Here is an 18,942-nt window from a genome sequence, read left to right as displayed (position 1 = left end):
ATAATCTTCCCCGATCCATGAAAATTTGTCATAGTTATTTCAACCTGAAAGTGCAATTTAATTGAAAGCCAGACCATCCACCATTGCCATTCGTTTTTGGCCAATTGAAATGTGGAATGCAATGAAACGAATGAATTATGTTAAGTGGAAAACTAAAATGCCATCTCCCCTCCTATACTCTGTCTCCATCGCTGGCGGGGGGCGGGGACTGATGTGCAATTATATTTTATTTGATTTGCATGTCAATGTTGCATAAAACGAAGCGCCAGTGCCGGCAATTGGCATAAATAAATGACAGACAGCTCTAGAACTCGAGCGAATTGCTGTGTTGTTTGCCCGAGTAAACAAGACAGGGAGAGGAATCGAGTGGAACTATCTTCCATATGCATACTCGTATGTGTACGAGTACTTCTCCTCCTTTCTGTAGGCCCTATCTGCTCGTCCCATGTGTACGTATTATTGATTGCAAATTGGCCTGCTAATCATTAATCTACAATATTTTGCAATGACATAATACTGTGGCAAGCGTGTGGCTCCAGTTGAAGTGAGTAAACATACATATGTACATATATGTATGTCTGTATATTTGTGCATACATAAACAATCTTTTAAGCTAATGCATTGATAAGCCTTTGTGTTGATTGCTGCGCACTAAAACTTTACCTGCCATGCATCTTGTTGGATTCATTGACTTTCTTCGGGGCAATTAAAACTTTTAATTGAAAAGTCTCCCTGCCTGCCAGGGCGGGATTTTGCCTGCGAGAAGCATTTGCCTTGGGCAATATTTCTGTGTTCATTTTCATAATTAAACGAGTGAGTGAAAAGTGTGAAAACTCACACAAAAGTGAATACAAAGTGTGAAAAATATTTTCATAAATAGTGTATATTTACACAGAGGGGAAGGAGGGGAGGGTAGAAATGCATTTGAAGAAGCAACTAAACTGAGCAAAAGAAAACGTTGGCGTGTGAGAAATTTGTCATGCCACGCAGCAGCTGGTGGTCATTTTTTGTGCTTTTGTTTGAAAGGGGGTTCGAGAATCTCCCCAAAAACTCAAATTGCGGTCACAACAATTTGTTTGGGGGGATTCTATTTTAAACAAAAGATATAACTATATGCAAACGTACATACATACATACATATGTATGTGTATACATATCTGTCTTACATCTTTATCTGTATTATGCCAAAACTGAATTTTCAGTTTGCTCTAAGTTTCACGCTACTCCAGCTCCAAATGTCAGACACTTTGTTTAATCAATTTTTGCTGAGTTTGGGCTTTAAAAAGTTATGGGGAATATTTGCTGGCATTTAGCCATGCACACACACATAGATACATACTCCCATAGCGTGGTTGTGTGTGTGTTGTGTGTGCCCAGCAAGGACGTCGTTACCTGGAAATTCAAGTAAGGAATACGGCAGCAGTAGGAAAAAAGAGAAAAATAAGGAAAAACGAATCAAATTAAGGTTAAATATCACAAAGCGAGCAAACACACACAGGTTGCACACACACACACACACACACACACACACAGGTGAATGCATGCATACATATACTCTGCCAACACATTGAAACCTAAATCCGAAACTAAACACACACCGATACAGAAAGACGGAGGCGGCTACACGTTTAACTGTCCATATGTATATGTGTGTGCATTTGTATGTGTGTGTGTCCCTCGTTGGTGGCGCCTGAAAGCAGGCAACACTTTTTGGCCTTTGCCGCCCGCTGACTTCGTTTTAGACTCCCCCACCGCCACCCGCCACAATCCCTGCCGCTCTTCTGCCGCTTCTCCTTACGGCTTAAAGGTTCCTTTTTTCACGTAGGCGTTGCCACCGGAATTTCTGTTGGCAAAATGATGGACAACAACAACAACTGGCACGCGGCACACACAAAACAAACTGCCAGGAAGTGCCAGGAAGGGAAAACAGTCACGAAACCCACTCCAGGCAGAGTGGCAGGCCCTAAGAGCCGCCGAACAGTCGAAGGAGCACAAATTGAGCACTAAAAATACACCAAAAACAACAACAGCAGCAGCTGGAAGAGCGGTTCGCAGTTCGTGCAACATTAATAACAAAATCCATAAATGAAATAATGTTGCTCCTTCATTTGTTTGCTTGATGACGTCAAAAAGAACTGAATAAGAAAAGCGAAGAAAAAAGGGAAGACGGAACAAGGAACAAGGATAAAGGAAACCGGAAAAAGGGAAATAGAAATGGCAACTTTATAGAAAAAGTAAAGAAAACAGAAATAAAACAGAGGGAAATAAATACAAAGTTCGCCAAATGCCTACAAAAAATGGACTACAAAAATACAAAACGGGAAGTGCTAGCCCTGCGAGGGGTGGCGGTGTCCCCCCTTTGTAATGGCCAAAAACCTCCTGGCACACAAAAGACACACAGACCTACATACGACAGAGCAACCTCCCCCCGCCGTACCTCTTTGCACAGATTTGTACTGTGGAATGTACAGCTCTCACACCCCACACAATCCTGCCACAGCAAACCTGCCCTTCCACAGAGCCGTGCCTGAGAGTCGTCGTGGCTCAGACTGAACATGTGTTGGTTGTAAACAGGAAGCAGCAGAGGCAGCACAGGCCGAAGCAGCTAGGGCTCCGCCAAAATACGAGCCACGAAGAATGTTGTGCCACATTCCCTACACTCCCGAAGTCCCCCCTGGTGCCGTGGCTCTACTCTGCCCGTTCGCTTGTAGCATGTTGCAAATGTCAAAGTAGCAAAACCCGGAAATTCGAAGGACATGCTCGACACACGACGCCCACACACGAGCAGCGCCCACACAGGCAGAATGAGAGAGAGAGAGAGAAAGCAGCAGAGAGTAGGAAGAGAGCGGCATTGAAAATGTCTCCAAAAGAGAGAGAGAGAGAGAGAGAGAGCGATGGGAACACATGCGCAGATCGGATCTCTCTCTGTCACTTCAAGTTTTGGTTTTTGTTTTCGTTTTTGTGCCTGGCTTTGCTGTTGGCCTGTAATTGTTATTGTCTTTTATGAGCCGGTAATACTATGCTGTCTCTCTCTTTCTCGTTACCTCCTTCTCCCTGCCCCACTCTCTGATTCTTTCCTCTTGGGCAGAATGTAAGTCAAACTTAAGCAACTTAAGCCAAGTTAGTGCTCCGTCTCTCAGGTTTCTCGTTTCTCGCTTGTTTTTTCAACTAACACTAAGAAAACAGAAAGCTTTACTCTGCTGCCTCTATCCTCCGTCTCTCCACATCTGATTCCCGCTTTCCCACCCCCGTCTGTGGCAAAAGGCGTGCTTGAATTATTAACCCAAAGTGCGGTTTCTTCGATTAGTTTTTGGCTCAATCACGAGTTCCAGTTTCATTTCAAATTTCAGTCATAATGCTGTTGGCTTTTTAGCGGCTCATCGGCGGACGGAGGCACGAGACAGATGATGAAATTGTAGACACACATGGCGTATACCCAATGTAGTCTTAGTCGGTTAAAAGCTTTTAATCTGCAAGGGAAAACAATGTAAGCAAGAAGCAAACCATTTCAAGGCTACTCCTGCTAATGCCTGTACCAATCGGCACATGAGCAACCATACGCACTGTGTTCATACCCGCCTCTGCCTCTGGGCTTAGAATTTGACAAATTACATTCGACGAGAGAGATTATATTGCCCACTATCATTCCGCTGCGGATTTGCATGTAGTTTCGTAATTGCTCTCCCCTCTGGTAGTCAATATTTACCCCAACTTTTCCTACAACATTCGCGAATGATTATAATCAGATTTTCCCATCTGCTGACGTAGTTTTTCAGGCACTCGGTCGGATCATGTGCTAAGAAATAAAAATAAGGCACAAGCAATTCCGAGGGGGGAAAGTGCACAGAGTACAATATATTTTTTAACTAAAACTAGCCAAAGATAATATTAAATGGGAATTGCTGCAACAAGTAATTGCAAGCCCCCTCCATACCCCGCCCCAGCCGCCAGCCACTAGAAACACATTTGCTTAATTTACCTTTTCAAATTGGTTCATTCTCGAAATGAAAATATTTTTGGAAAATCTCTTGATGTGTATTTTTGGGTGCTTGTTTGCGCTTTGCTTTGCGTTTCAATTAGTGCTCGACCGCTGACGCAATTATCAATTGTTTTTCCTATTGGAAAAAACTCATTTTGAATGAGTTTTTGCGCGAGCATAGTACCGTCAGCTTCAATTGTTTTCATCTATTTATACACATTTTGGACATTCCTTTGGCCGTCTTCTTGTTGTTGCCAACCCGTGATAGATAAGCCATTCGGCTGATGGCCTTGCCAGCAAAAAAAACTGCTACGAAAAGTGCCAAAAATTCAGTTTTAAAGACTCGAAATTGATTGCAATCGAATGGGGCTTTCACTGATAGCCCTCCTACAGGAAGGTGCAAAAGTGCAGGGGTGAGCATGTGGAGGAGGGTTTGCTCTTAAGCATGTTCCAATAATTCTTATCATTATTTTGTCTGGAATTGGGGCACAAATTGCATTGTTATTGACTCTTTTATGGCTTCTGCTGTTCCAGGAATCACCTAAGAGCTCTTTCCGTAGATATTTATATGTATGTATACGTGGATCTAGCAAATACCTTGAGCAGTTCACAGTTCTTAGATTAACTTAGCTAATCAGAGGTTTCCGCATGGGCCGCATGATATCTGGCCACACGATATCGGTTTCCTTCATAACTTTTCTGTTTATCTTTCACTCAAAAGGTTTCCCCTATCTGTCCCCTATGCCCGATATATTTCAAACTTTGCACATCGATCTTCATAATCAGACTTCCTTGAGCTTGCATTTTATTTGTTTTCTTTGGCTCATTTGTCAAAAAAGCGAAGCCGTCTTTTGTTGTACAAACAATTTGTGTGTCGTCTACCCTTTAAATATAAACAGTGTCCACCATCGTCAGTATTTGTATCTGTATCTGTATCCGTATCTACAGACAGGCTTTATCAATGTACATACAAGTTTTACGATAAATCAAAGTGCAAAAATTGCAATATTTATCAGAGAATCGGACAAAGCAAGAAGCAAGTCAACTGAAACCACTTTTGTGGAGAGTTTATTTTTCAACTGAGAGCGATTTGCGTATAATACGATACGATAAACAAACGATTATGGGTTTTATGGGCACAAATTGGTGCAGCAAAGGCGAAAAACGAAGAGCGAAATAAACATTTCTGTTCAATAAAATATGATTATGGACAGGCCGCTGCCACCGTTCCACAGAGGAGAGGAGAGCAGAAGGAAGAGGAGGGCACTCGCAGAATTGTTGCCATATCAAACAGGAAATACCAAATGAATACATGTTCAGATGGATGTGGGGGTTGATATACACATACATACATATGTACATATGTGTCTACAAAATAAATTTCGGTTAAATTTGCAATGAAAATTGTTTGTTGTCTTTGCAAAGGTATTCTCTACAGGAGATTGTGTGCGATAGAAATGTAAATAATTTTGGAAATAGTTCATGAAATACTGGCTTTAATGTGGAATGGTTCAGTATTTAAGACAAATATTTTCTGATAGATATTTTAAAGGTTAAATGTTTGAGGCGTACAAGAAGATGAAAACTTGTAGGAGTTTTCCTGAATTGGTAGACCCTTCGCTGTCTTTAAAAGGTAGTCTGTGAGGGACTGTGTGCTTTTTCCTTCTTTCTTTCCTACTCGTATAAAATGCAACCTTTCTCAGTTTTAATTTGTTAGCTTGTCAATTCAAGTTATTTCCAGAAAACTCCAATCGCCTAGCCACGATTGCTATCCCTTTTGCGAGCCAAGTCTATGGGTCATTCTTGGACTGTGTCCTCATTTTGTTCCTTCAATCTAGTTTTCAATAAAAATAGAGACGGAGAAGTGGATGGCTAGAGGAGAACGCATCAAAAATTGATTAGTTTATAACGAAGGCAAATTGAGGTTTAATTCGTTTCGAGTCGGGGGCTGAGTCGCACAGACATTGTGCGCTCTGTGCGTGACTGCTATATCAATATGTCTGCCGCTGTACATTGTCTAAAAGGTCATAGAAGGAGAAGAGGAGGGGGTAAGAATGGTCATGACTGCACTGAGAGTCAGGTCATAGCCACAATTTGCTGGCCATTAAGCCACAAAGATGGCTCATAGCTCATGGCTCATGGAATATGAGTGAGGGCCAGAGGCCGACAAGACATTTGCCAATTTGAGGTTGCCTATAAAATATTGAAAGTACCATCACCAACCCCCCGCTAGAATGCATGGCTGTGGTTCCCCTCTTCTCTATGTTTTCTCTCTCTCTCTCTCTCTGTCTTTGTTTTGGGTCATTATATTAGTTGGCTATCGTTTTGTGGCTCTTTCTTTATTCCTTGTTGTTGGCTCTGCAATTAGTTTGGCTTGCATTCGTTTGACATTTTGCCGTGCCCCTTGGCAACCCGCTCCCCCCCTACAGAACCGATAGTTGTCTTCCTCTTGCGACAATATCTCGTGCATTCGCTTTTGTCAAATGACATTTCTATTTCTTCGAGTCACTCAGACACACACACACACACACACACACACGCGCACAAATTTGTGCACTTGTGCAAGTGTATTAGTGTGTTGCCAGGACAGACCCCCTTGCCCCTTGCATAGTCTGCCACTAATGTGGCGTACGTTTTTTGGCCAACACTTTATCAAGATGGCAGACGCCTTGGCTCCCAGCCAGCTAGCCAGCCAGCCAGCCAGCCAGCCAGCCAGCAGCAAAAGTGCACACAAAACTACAACATTTTGTACCTACCACGAAATTAGTAGAAGAGGGAGCTGCACTAGGGGGTGGGGGAAGGTGGTACACCTTGAGTTTTGGCCAAACTATCCGCTGGGTGGGAGGATTCGAGTCCAATGGAGTGGAGTTTTCTTGAGAATTGCTAAAAAGTCGAAATTTGTAAACAGTTTTTGGGAATGAAAATATGAGAGCTTTTTACCGTTAATATGCCACCCACTTTTCCCCCTCTACACCCCTCCCTCCACAGCTACAGATGAGTCATTTCGTTCGCATTTCGCATTTAGCTTTTCTATTTTCTGTTTGATTTTCTTTTTGTATTTTGCTTTTGTTAACAAATTTGTTTTCCTTTTTGGAATTATTTATCTTGGCGCAATTTTTCATTTCCCATAGGGCAAGGGGAGACGGAGGGTGAGGCCGAGGGTGAAAACTCTTAAGCATTTTCTGAGGGTATCAAGGGGTTCGCTGCGACAACATGTGCCATTTGTCTTCCCACCCTCACGAACATTTAGACGTCATTCATCTCTCATAATTTCGCTCGGGGCGATTTTCTTTTCTTTCCTTGTATTTGTGTGCGTTTTCCTTGCGTTGCTACTTATTCTCCGTCTATTCTCTTTGCGTGCTATTCATTTGGGAAGCCGAAGGAACATTTTCACCATTAAATCGAGTTAAATATTTGGTTCTTGGCTTATTGTTGATTGCCGGAAAGGTCTTCCACCGTTCCCCTGTTGATGGTTCTTGATGGCCTTCTACTTCTGGTTCTGGTTCTGGTTCGAGGGGCCGTAAAACTTTTCGACTGCTGCCCCCGTCAAGGACGTTTGATAAGATTGCCCTAACAGCAGCAGCGGAAGCAGCAGCAGAGTTGAAACATTATTTGCCGCTGGAATTCCAGTTTTATGCGGAATAAACTTTTATGGGAAAGGAAAATATAAACTTTTAAGGACAGAGCTTGGGCATGGACAACAAATAGCAGGAATTTCTGTTTCGCGTCTTCCCGTCTGCAATTATGGGTGGGAAGGCATCGAAATTATTCGAAAAGAATATTCAAAAATCGAAATCTTTAGTTCTCATAAAAACATAAATCACTGCGTGACGCAGATTGGGCCCTGACTAATGTCTATATGGTAGCGGTAGCTGTCTATATCTTGAGCTAATCCGCCATCAAAAATATATGTCAGCAGCAGAACCCCCAAATAAATTCCATTCCTCGAAGAAAAAGCCACAGAAACGTACACAAAGAAAGTCCTCAAAAAACAAGAACAAAACTGTATGAAAAATGTTCAAAATTAAATTAAAATAAATATGTCGGATACTCTGAAAATTCCAAAAGGAAAATTAGCCAAATAAAAAAACATTCACTCTCGACTGCAATAAAAGTGAGAAAAGATTCCGTTGTGGGTCGCGACTCGCGAGTGTTTATTTTGATTGTCTTGATTACAGTCATCAGTCGGATCGTTCGGGAACTCGGGGCAGACAGACAGACAGCCACACAGGTTGATTACACCATAGAGATACACACTCTATAGACACAGATACACATTCCATACAGATGTACAGCTATAGCTATAGATACGAGCGATATGGACATTATACAATACCAGAGATTGCTGCTCTGCTGGCATGGGGCCAATAAATTAGGCTGTGGAAATAATAATAACAATAAACACAGATACACCCATAGACCCGTGGAACAAAGGTTGATGGTGTGGCATGTAGATACAGTTTGTTAGTAACTGGAAAGTGCAAGTGCTAAATGACAAACATAATTATTAGCGACGATATTTTAATCAAGAATGACCCCCAGTCACATTTATATAGAACGCGTGGAGCGTATTGCTCTTCAATCGGCCACCCAAAGTACTACGGGTAGTGGTTACATATTTTGAATGCATTTATTTATTGGGTGGGGTTTGTCCGAGTAGTGTTACAGCCTTATCCACGGGATCCAATGGGATATCGGTGTGTATTGACCGGTGTGAGCGCAGGGGGATCGTAAATAAATCGTATGACCGTCGAGTGCCCATCGTCTGGTGTTTGTTTCTCAGTCTGGCTGTTCAACGGTATGGTATGGAATGGTCTGGGGATGCCATAAAGCACTTTTTATTTGGGTTATATATAATAGTATTTATTATATATATTTAGGTGATTGATTTGGCTCTTGACGTAATCAGTGACTAATTTATGGGAGGAGCGACCAGAACTACAACGGATTATAGATCGATGTGGCGCTAGGACTACGATCAATTGGTGGAAACGGTTTCCAGTCGAATACTATTAGTATTTTCTGTCGGATTTCGCTGATCTGTTCTTACCTCATCGATAATGATGTTGCATGTTCTAATAATAGTTGCTGTCTGTCGAATGTGACACCTCCCCATCAGTAATATTCGTAATATTTTCCCAGTCAGCCGCCCAGTCGCTCAGATCATTGTGTGTCCAGTGTAGTTGCAAACAGGGGGTAGAGGGGTACTTGCCATACGATTCCTCAGATTAAAGTGTCACGAATGCTGCTCCATGCTCTCTTCTCTCTTCTGTCTTATGTCTTCTCATCTCTTCTTCTATTCTTGCCCTCTTCTCTCATTCTCTCATCTTTCATAGTTCCTTCCCTCTTGTTGTCAATTTGCGTTTATTAGATGCACACGAGGCACTGCCGCGGCTTGAGCCATGGATACCTGAGCGAGCAGCTTGCGGAGGGGCAGAGGTGTGGCAATGGGTGGCATCTACGGGGGGGCATGTGTGGACATGTGAATGACTTGGGTCCCAGCTGGCGGGACGAGAGCAGCAGCAACAGCACTTGAGAGCACCAAAGCGTGCTCAACTATTTCGCTGCTGCTGTTTTCCTAACACAACTGCCACACCTGTGCCTGTCTGACCCTCCTAACTGTACAGTGCACACACTCCCCTCCACCACTGAACCTGGTCTAAGGCTGCTACAGCCACACATGCTCTTTATTCAATTAACACGACGAGAAGAGGCGCAAAGAGCCAGCCCCGCCCGGAGGAGAGACATGCATTAATTTGAGCCAAGAGCTAAGGCAGCTGCCAAAAAATTGACTTAATTTGTTGAGCAAACAAAGAGGAGAGGAGAAGAGAAGAGCAAGTAGAGAGAAACATAAAAAAACACACAACGAGTGTGTACCCCGAAGAGGGTGTGCGGAAAGGGGTTTAAGTGGCAGAAGGGGGGATTGCAATCGACAAAATCCGTTAATTAGCCAAACAAATGGAAATACATTTTTACTTTTAAGGCGAACGGGCGTAATAATTATGCAAATTCCAATTATATGAATCAGCTTAAGAGCAGAAACATGAAGCAAAAGTGGACACAGATAAGAAGCCGTGGCAGAGAATATTAACCAGCAATATTTCAAGCAATAATTCGATCAAATGATATAATTTCCTTGGTAAGCCAATCCCTTCTGCGTTTATGTACTTGAGATGGGGAGAGGGGGATGATCGGTATGGGCGGATAGGACAGTCCAAAGCACAGTCGGACATGACCTAAGTGCCTTTCTCCGTTCCAAGAGAAAACTTCTGGTCAGGTCAGAGTTTCTGGTACTCTCGGACTCGTGCCTCTCGTGCGCCTCTTGGTGGCCGCAACAGCCACAGCCGCAGCCGCAGCCTATCAAAAAGAGAGATGCAAACGCATTCGGCAAGTGCCACTAAAAAAAGGAAACGAAACGACGAAGCCGCAAATTGAAAGAGCCGCAAAAAAGAAACAACAATTTGCATAAGAGACTGCGAAACGGTTTGCATTTGATGAAAGTCGATTCGAGAGGCGTCTCTCGGGGCTGTTGGGTCCGTGGGTCTGCGGGGTGGCCACTGTATGCTGTATGCCACACTCAATTCATTGAAAAGAGGGAAGGAAAAACACTACGGACAGAAAAACACTTAAAGCGGCACCGAGAACTGCGACAATGTTGGACACAGAACCAAAAGTGGGCAAGAAGATAAAACAAAAGGGAAAAGGGAAAACGTTGAAATGGAAATGCAGCCATCCACCTCCCACTCAGCCACCCTTTACAATTTTCCACTCTCCGCCACCTTCCCCCGCCTCATCAATCGACTGCTGGGTCGCTTCTGCGGCCGCTCCATGCGGCTGCTTCATTAAAATTTGGTTTTCATTTAAATTAAGTTGCGGTTTCCTGCGGTTGGCCAACAAGTGCCGGTGGAAAATCAAAGCAATTGTTTGGTTAGCAAATAAAAAGGAGCAGGAAAAATCCAGGTGAAAGAGTGGTTGAAATTATGGCGGAAGAAAATGGCAGTAAAGGGAAAGTAGATCAAGTGGATGAGGACGAGCTCTATCCGAAGAGGGAACACTTTGAAGAGGAATTCCTTGAGTTTCGACTTTAAGTTTTTGTACCATTGAATACTGACTTTAATGAGGGGAATCCTGGGCCATTAAAACGTTCCGTTTCAGCTAATTTTCTGCACGATTAATTTCCAGTTAGGTAAATCATCAAACGATTTCCCCCCATTCGATTTATGGGTGTCTAACAAACAAATACGAATACAAAACATTTCGTTGTAGCCCACCCACTCGCGGAGATCCGTTTGCTCATCCACCTGCTTCGAACTCGGCGAGAATTCAGTGAAAACCAAGCAAAACTGAACAATAAATGTATACATATGTTCATACATATGTACATATGTATATGTATATGTACATACATTACTCTGAGAATGGAGGCGGTGATGTCTGCTGCCATTCGAGATGGATGTGTGGCTGGCAAAAACATATTTAAGACTTTTCCCAAATTCCTGCCAAAACGAGAGATGGAAAATGGAAAAATAGAATATTCAGTTTGGCCTTTGATCAAAGATGAAAATGCAATCCAGAAGGAGACTGCTGTTCTAGGGGACGGGCGGAGAAATGTTGTAAACGGCCAAACGGGGAAACGCAGCGTATGCGTAATTTGTGGGGCTCTCTTTATCTCTCGGCACCAATTCCACACACAAACATAACAAATAAGTACGAACGAATACTCGTATTCGTAGGTATTTGCACACTTAATGAGTCAATAAAAGTGTTGGGTGCACATTTTCCCACACCTAAATCAATAAAAACATATTTTTTTGTTGTTCGTTCTTTCTCTAGTATTTCTAAATGCTATTTTAATTTTGTCTTTATTTTCAAATGGTTTTTTCTTAATTGAAGGGGCATATGAGGTTTTCAATTACTTGGACAAGTGACAAAAAAAATTGCACTGAACTGAAGGTGCGGAAAGGCATTCTAAAATATGCCTTGGCAAATGCTTTAAGTGCTATATTGATTGTCCTTTTGTTTGCTTTTCCCCACTTTGCGAACATGAAAATTCTCATGTTTTCCTCTGATGAATTCTTGTCGCTTTTCCCAACTCTCGTTTCCCCTAAAGGAACATATGTGTGTGTGGTCCCTGCCCTGTGTCCCTTGGATCTGCTTAACTATTTTAATTACCCCAAACGTGTACGAAGCAAGGAAAAGATTTTTGCCAAAATCACATGTGCCAGACATATTCTTTGTTTAGCTTGAATTGAACTTAAAATGGTAAATGTATTTCAATTAAACATTTTTCTTTATCTAATTGCAGGTGAGTTTTGCATACTGATACATACAAAAATATGTTTTGATTTTGGCTCGGAGAGAAGGGGACAACCTGTCCCGGGGGTAAGTGAAACTGAGATGAAAGATGTCAAGAATTTAATGGATTTTTGGGACAATCTGTTAGTGAATTGTGTGGCGTTCAATTGAGACTCAGGATTATGTGAAATGCCACATTATTCCACAATAATTAATGTGGCTTTATGACTGCCTATAATTAATCTAACACAATACAAAATGGTGATTACAAAACGCGAGATATGTATATGTATATATCCATACATAAATATAATATAAGCCCCGTTCTTTATAGATAAATTAATCTTTGAATCAATTGATTTCTTACCGTTTTTCATTTGGGTGTACATTTTTGGCACACACACGAAGCACTTTGGGAGCTCGATGAAGATTCTAGAAAACATAAAAAAAGAGAAGATGAGCTTTGATGTACATAAATCATTCATGTCTAAAGTATACTCAAATCTTAAATACTATTCTTCCTATTTCTTAACCCATTGAAAGTCTGCGTTATTTCACCACAAATGTAAAAGCCATACCCTTGCGTAGATTTTCGTTTTTGTGCTTTTTTTCCATGCCAGCCGACAGCTTAGTTAATTAACACTCGTCGGCAATTACAAAAAAATAAAAAATAAAACAGAAAAAGCAATACAGCCACAATAAACAGCTCAATTAACGCCACTCACGAGGAGGCTACGGCCGGGGGGATGGGGTGTACATGGGAGTGAGGGAGATGTGCATGCATCAGCAGCAACAATTTCACTAGTTCGAAGTAGTTTTGTCATGTGAACGACAATTAGAAAACGCGGTTACATCATGGATACCGAAGCACACAACAAAAACACTCACACTAACACACACAGAGAATAGTAAGCGGCAACAAAGGGTTAATTCCCCATTACGTGCTTATTGAGAGCGAAACGGAGGGAGGGTGGGAGGAGGAAAGGAAACTGTCATTGAGGCAACTTTTCGGAACCGAACAAATTATGAAAAACTATCCAAAAAGAGAATAGGAAATAAAGTGCAGGCAAATAGCAAACAAACATTGTACATATGTACATACATACATACATACGTACATACATATACATATTTATGTATTTTGTTAGAAATGTTTCAATTCTAAAAATTATATTTTTGGTAGGGAAAATATGTGAGGGGGAAAAACCAAGAGGCGTGGAAAATGCCTTTGATTTTTGCCTTGTGCTGTGCCTGTGCGCCTTAAACGATGTTTTACACATTTAGAACTGTCAGAGGAAAAAGTGTCGGGTAAATTCTTTCAAAGAACAAAAAAAACTACATGAAAGGGAAGCTCATTTTCTATATAAATAACACTATATACGAGTATGTACAAGTGTAGAAACTATACAGGCATGGAAATTCTTTGTTACTTGAAATATTGAACAATTTGTCTTAGAAACAGTCCCCAAATTTCTTTCAGATCAACAATTTGATTGGCTTTTCTAGTCTTGTGGCGCCATCCGACGACTGCCGCTGGCAGAACGTCAACCAGTGACATTTTCTGAATGAATTTCGGTTATAAATAAACAGAAAAGCAGAGGGCCGCCCATTAAATATAGACACACCACACACAAAAAACACATTTAATTCATGCCTAATGCCTAATGAAAAAATGTTTTCACTCCAATTCGTCTGGCATTGTTCGAACGGCGAGGGGGAAATTGTTGGTATTGTGGGATCTGTATGGGAATATATGCAGATGTGCTTATAATCATGCTAATGCCACAGAACTAATTGATCTAATTGGAGGTGATTGCTGAAATTTGTATAAAATTATAATTAATTGTCAGAGAAATAAATTAGAATTGGTCGAAAATTGGGCCTAGCTTTTCTTCTGTATCTTTATTAATTGGGATTTGTTGCTGCGAATGATTTGTACCATTTGTATTTTTGTGGCAGATTGTGATTGAAAATGCAAATGAAAGCTCTTTATGGACCCAAAAACACATCATCTTGTGCCACTGTAAACATACGAGAGCAAAAGCTTTCTAATGCCAGCGCCCTCTGGCGTCTGTGCGTGGTAGCGCTGCGGGCAGCTTACGGAAAGCTCCGCGTAGCTTTGCATGCTCTCCATTTCTCTCTAGCTGCGAATCGTGTCTCTGGCGCTGCTGTAGGCAAATTGTCTGTCGCGTGGCTATATCCCCTCCGACTTCTGCACCTTCACCCTCCCGCGGATCTACCCTCTGCACATCTGACACGTGCACTCTCCCTCTCTCAATCTATCAATAATTACTGCCACCTGGATATCACTCAATCGCCGCGCTAGCAATTAATTAGAATCTTTGTTTTCCCTCGGCGCTGCCGTTGCCTACGACAACAATTAGAATTGAAATCTCTGACGTTGGCTCTCGCTCGTTGTTCGTTGTTCGTTATTCGTTTTTTGTTTTTTCTTTCTTTCTGTCTGTCTGTCTTTCTGGCTGTTCGTCTGTCTCTGTCTCCCTGCTTCGTGGGTCACATGTTTGGGCAGTGTGTCGCCGACGCCGACGTCAGCAGAGTGTCGAACGCTTCTTGGACCTTTCGTTCCATGGATGGGCCCGTCTGGGCGCTACTCGAATTGCATTCCCTCAAGACTGTCAGCATTTTTCGCACTTTGCGGTGCCCTTCCACCGTTGTAATATTATCTCATAAATCCATTTTCATTTCCGATGGCTGAACTTCAACTTTGCTCTAGAAATAAATGAATACATATATTTCACCTGATTTGCCGCGATTCGCATGGAAAGGGGAATCATCGTCGGAATTGTCGGGGGAACCATCTACTGATATCGCAGCACTTTTATTGTTTTATGCTCTCTTTTGTGCGGTCAGCACTAAGCCGAGGGATCGAACCGGTTGTCCGCTGTCGACGAGGTATTGGCAGCCGTCTGATAAGCCCTGCTATATAATTTTTATTTCTAAAACTTAAATACAACGACAACTAGTTCCATGAGAGGCCATAAAATGTTTGAGCCAATAGCCAGCACAGCGCGTGTTTGTCTTTTGATGGCTCATTCGCAAAAGTTGAAAGAAATGTGGGAAGAAGTGGGAAAATGCCGTTAGAAGAGTGACAAAAACATTTATGGGCCTAAGGCTCTTGCGAATATGGGAAACCACACTGAACCCAACTTATCAAAATTCTATCTATCTATCGATGGCCCATTCGCATCGATAAATAATAATAATTTAGTTTTATGGAATAATGGATCTCCCTAGCAATCCTAATATTTCACGCTCTAGATCAGGGCTCATCAGTTTATATCTCCTTAACTTACATACATATAATGAGTATCAGTCCACACACATCTTAAAGTGCATAAATTACCAAGTAATTAGAATAAAGTCACCCTTTGCTCAACACCAACCCCACCCCACCCCACACGTACCCTTCCCAACAGCAAGCAGTTCCACTCTCTCGTTAACACCTCTCGTGGTGTCGTTTACAGAACCCCTATCTGGGTCAACTGGTTTTTCGGATTTAATAAGCCCCAACGGGGAGGTTGTCGTAAAAAGCGTTAAAACATTTCAGCATTTCTAAATAATTATTTAGCAAAACGTTAATTTACGACCTGCTGCACTCAACACGTGCAAACGGACGCTAACGACGCCATAGCCATAGCCATAGCCATAGCCATAGCCATAGCCATTGCCATTGCCAGAGCTGTCGCCAGAGAACTTGAGAATCGGAGACCCAGAGAGAACCAGAGAGCCCCACTCCAGACGCCAAAACTCAAACGGAATACACAGACATACTACAATCAGAGCCGAATGGAAAAGTATTTGAGGTTGTTTTTCAGCTCAAGTATGCACTCATATTTCGTTAATGGGAAAAGACCCTTGCTAGTTCGAAGGTACCATCTATGCTGCACAATTCCTTAAATTAGTTTATAAATTATCTGATTGGGTGAATGGATTTGATATCCACTTTTCTTACTAGATTTCCCCGATGCAAAATGTATTTGAAATGCAACTAAAATACACAATATGTCAGCTGAGAGCTGAGAGGGTGTGTGCGTGTGAGTCGGAGAGTGTGAGTATGAGTGTGCTTTAAATTGCTATTTATAAACGGGGAAGTGAGAAAAGAGCTGAGGGAAACCCATAGAAGAGGCAGCAGGCAGCACCCAGCAGCAGTAGAGCTTCGCCTCGTCTCGAGTTTGTTTTTGTGTTCTCCCGCTCTACCGCTCTACCGCTCCGCGCTCTCAGTAGCAGGGCTCATTCATGCACTGGCAAGCGCCACTCATTGCGTGGCTGTGTGTGCGTGTGTGTGTGTGTGCATCAGTGTGGTACTCAGAAGCGCACACAGTTACACAGCCACACATTCGCACACAGAGAGAGCGAGAAGCAGAGGCCGGCGCACGTGGTAGCGAAACGTGATAACACAAAATACAACAACTGGCAACAAAACAAACAGAAAACCTGACAACGTTGTCGCTGCCTCAGTCACTGCCTCAGTCGCTGCCACTTTGGCGTTGGCGTCGCTGCCTCTGGCGTGTCTGCGTCGCTTCTCCACATCGTCTGCCTGTTGCCGTTGCCTGCCATTGGTCCCGGCCATTCGGCACATAAGCCCGGCCAATGGGCTTCTACCGTGAAGAATCCTGGTGCCATTGGCAGGAGCCGTGAAGCCGTGAAGCCGAGGAGCCGAAGCTGAAAGTTGTTGACTTGTTGCTGTCTCTCGTCGCTCAAAACAGTCGCACTTCCGTGCAGCGCCATGGGGCGTATACAGTATACACAATACACTGGCCAATGCCCAATGTCGAAATTAGAGGAACAGGTGACATCTCCAAATAGTGTGGGGAGTACAGATGCAAAACTGATTGGGTCTGGTTATGGGGGAAAGGTTTTCTTTTGACCAAACAATGGAGAGCAACACAAAAGGGCTTGTAGTCTACAGAAAGGAAATATAAATGAAAGAAATGAAATTATCCAAAGATATTTATAGAATTAGAGTTAACAGATTCGAGAATAAGTGAAGGGTTTCCAGTTGGTGGTGGCAATACAGGGGGTAGAGGAAGGGTAGCATGTAGTACAGTCATTTGTGTGACGCATATTGAGAAGTGTCACCCACTTGCACCCTTGCCCCTTGAGATATGACCACACAAACACAAGGGAGAGAGAAAGAGTGTAGGCGCACTCCCACTGCCACTGCCACCTCATGTGTTGGCATTTAATCAGCTTGCGGCAGAGAGTTCCATCACATTACGCATACGTCACGTGTTGCACACGCATCAATGCCCCACACAGAGTGGCCGCACCAAAAGACCACGCACTTGTGATCCACAGGGATACAGGGATGCCTGCAAATTCTGTGGATGGATGAAGGTGAACGCAGGCCGCACTGTCACTTGAAGCGTGAGAGGGAGAGGGAGACAAGGGTAGAACGAGCTAGGGAGATAGCGTTGGAAATTTTTCTAGCTTTTTGTCAAAGTGATTTGTATCTGTTTCACTGCATGTATCTATATCTGTATCTATATTTGTGCTTCTGCGAGTGTATGCCAAATGCAAGCTTCGCTTGTCGTTCAACGTGCCCTCTACTGTCCGCTCTCACTTCCTCTCCCACTGGCTGTTTGTTCTCCCTCTCTCTGTCTCTCAATTAATTTTGAGGGTGTATGGGTGGCCGGTGTGTCCGCAACACGTGCTTAGAACTTTGCTAGACAGTGGGCTTTGGGTCATATTGAAATCCGCGTGACTTTGCCGCTGTCCTCAGCTCTCGAGCTCTCGGCTGCTCGGCACTCGGGCCCTCAGTCGCAATCGCAGTCGAAGTCGCAGCTGCAGCTGCTGCTTCTGTGTCGCTGTCGCTGTCGCTGCTGTTGGCTCCTCTGCCCGCGCTGATTAATATATGAATTTTTGTTGTTTGTATTCATTTGTAAATACATATGTATGAGAGCATACACAATATTTTGTTTGATACTACTGAAAAAACATTTACCAGAGGGCGGGAGGGTACGCAGTGGATTGTGGTTTTGGGTGCACCTCCCCGCACTTTACGTAAGCCATTGACTTACTTGCAGAAAACTGCACTGAGAGCAGCCCTCGGCTAGCTACGGCTGCGACTAACGCAGAAGCAGCGACTGCGGCAGAGACAGAGGCAGAGGCAGAGGCAGAGGGCCGTAGAATCGGAGACCGGAGACCCTGTCTGTTGGATCGGCGGCCGGCATTCGGTCGCATCGCGTTCTCATGTGAAAACCATAGTCGGCGGTTGCTCCGTGCTTCTCCTCGAGCGGGAATCGAAACAAATCGATCAATTGTTTATAACATTTGACGAAAACCCACGCAAAACGAAACTAAATGAATCTAAATTGATTTCTCCATACGGAAATGTTCTAGAAAGAAATGCCAGCAAATGGGAGATAAATCTTTTTTCCATATGTGCAAATAATAATAATCATTTTCAAGTGCAACAATTGTGAAATCCCACCAAAGTGTGTGTGTGTGTGCAATAACAAAACACTGTAACAAGAGAGAGCGAGAAAGAGAGAGAGGGGAGAGCTCTCATCGACGATCGCTTCGAAAGATATCTTTTTGCATCCATCGGCACCCAAGTTACGGATCCAATTTCCAAATCTTATTTTTCTAATTTATAATACAACAAACAAAACAAACAAAAACAACAACAACAATATAATACCCCAGAA

Source organism: Drosophila subobscura, chromosome J (genome assembly GCF_008121235.1).
Source record: "Drosophila subobscura isolate 14011-0131.10 chromosome J, UCBerk_Dsub_1.0, whole genome shotgun sequence".
Classification (NCBI taxonomy): domain Eukaryota; kingdom Metazoa; phylum Arthropoda; class Insecta; order Diptera; family Drosophilidae; genus Drosophila; species Drosophila subobscura.
Note: the sequence above shows the minus strand (reverse complement) of the source record.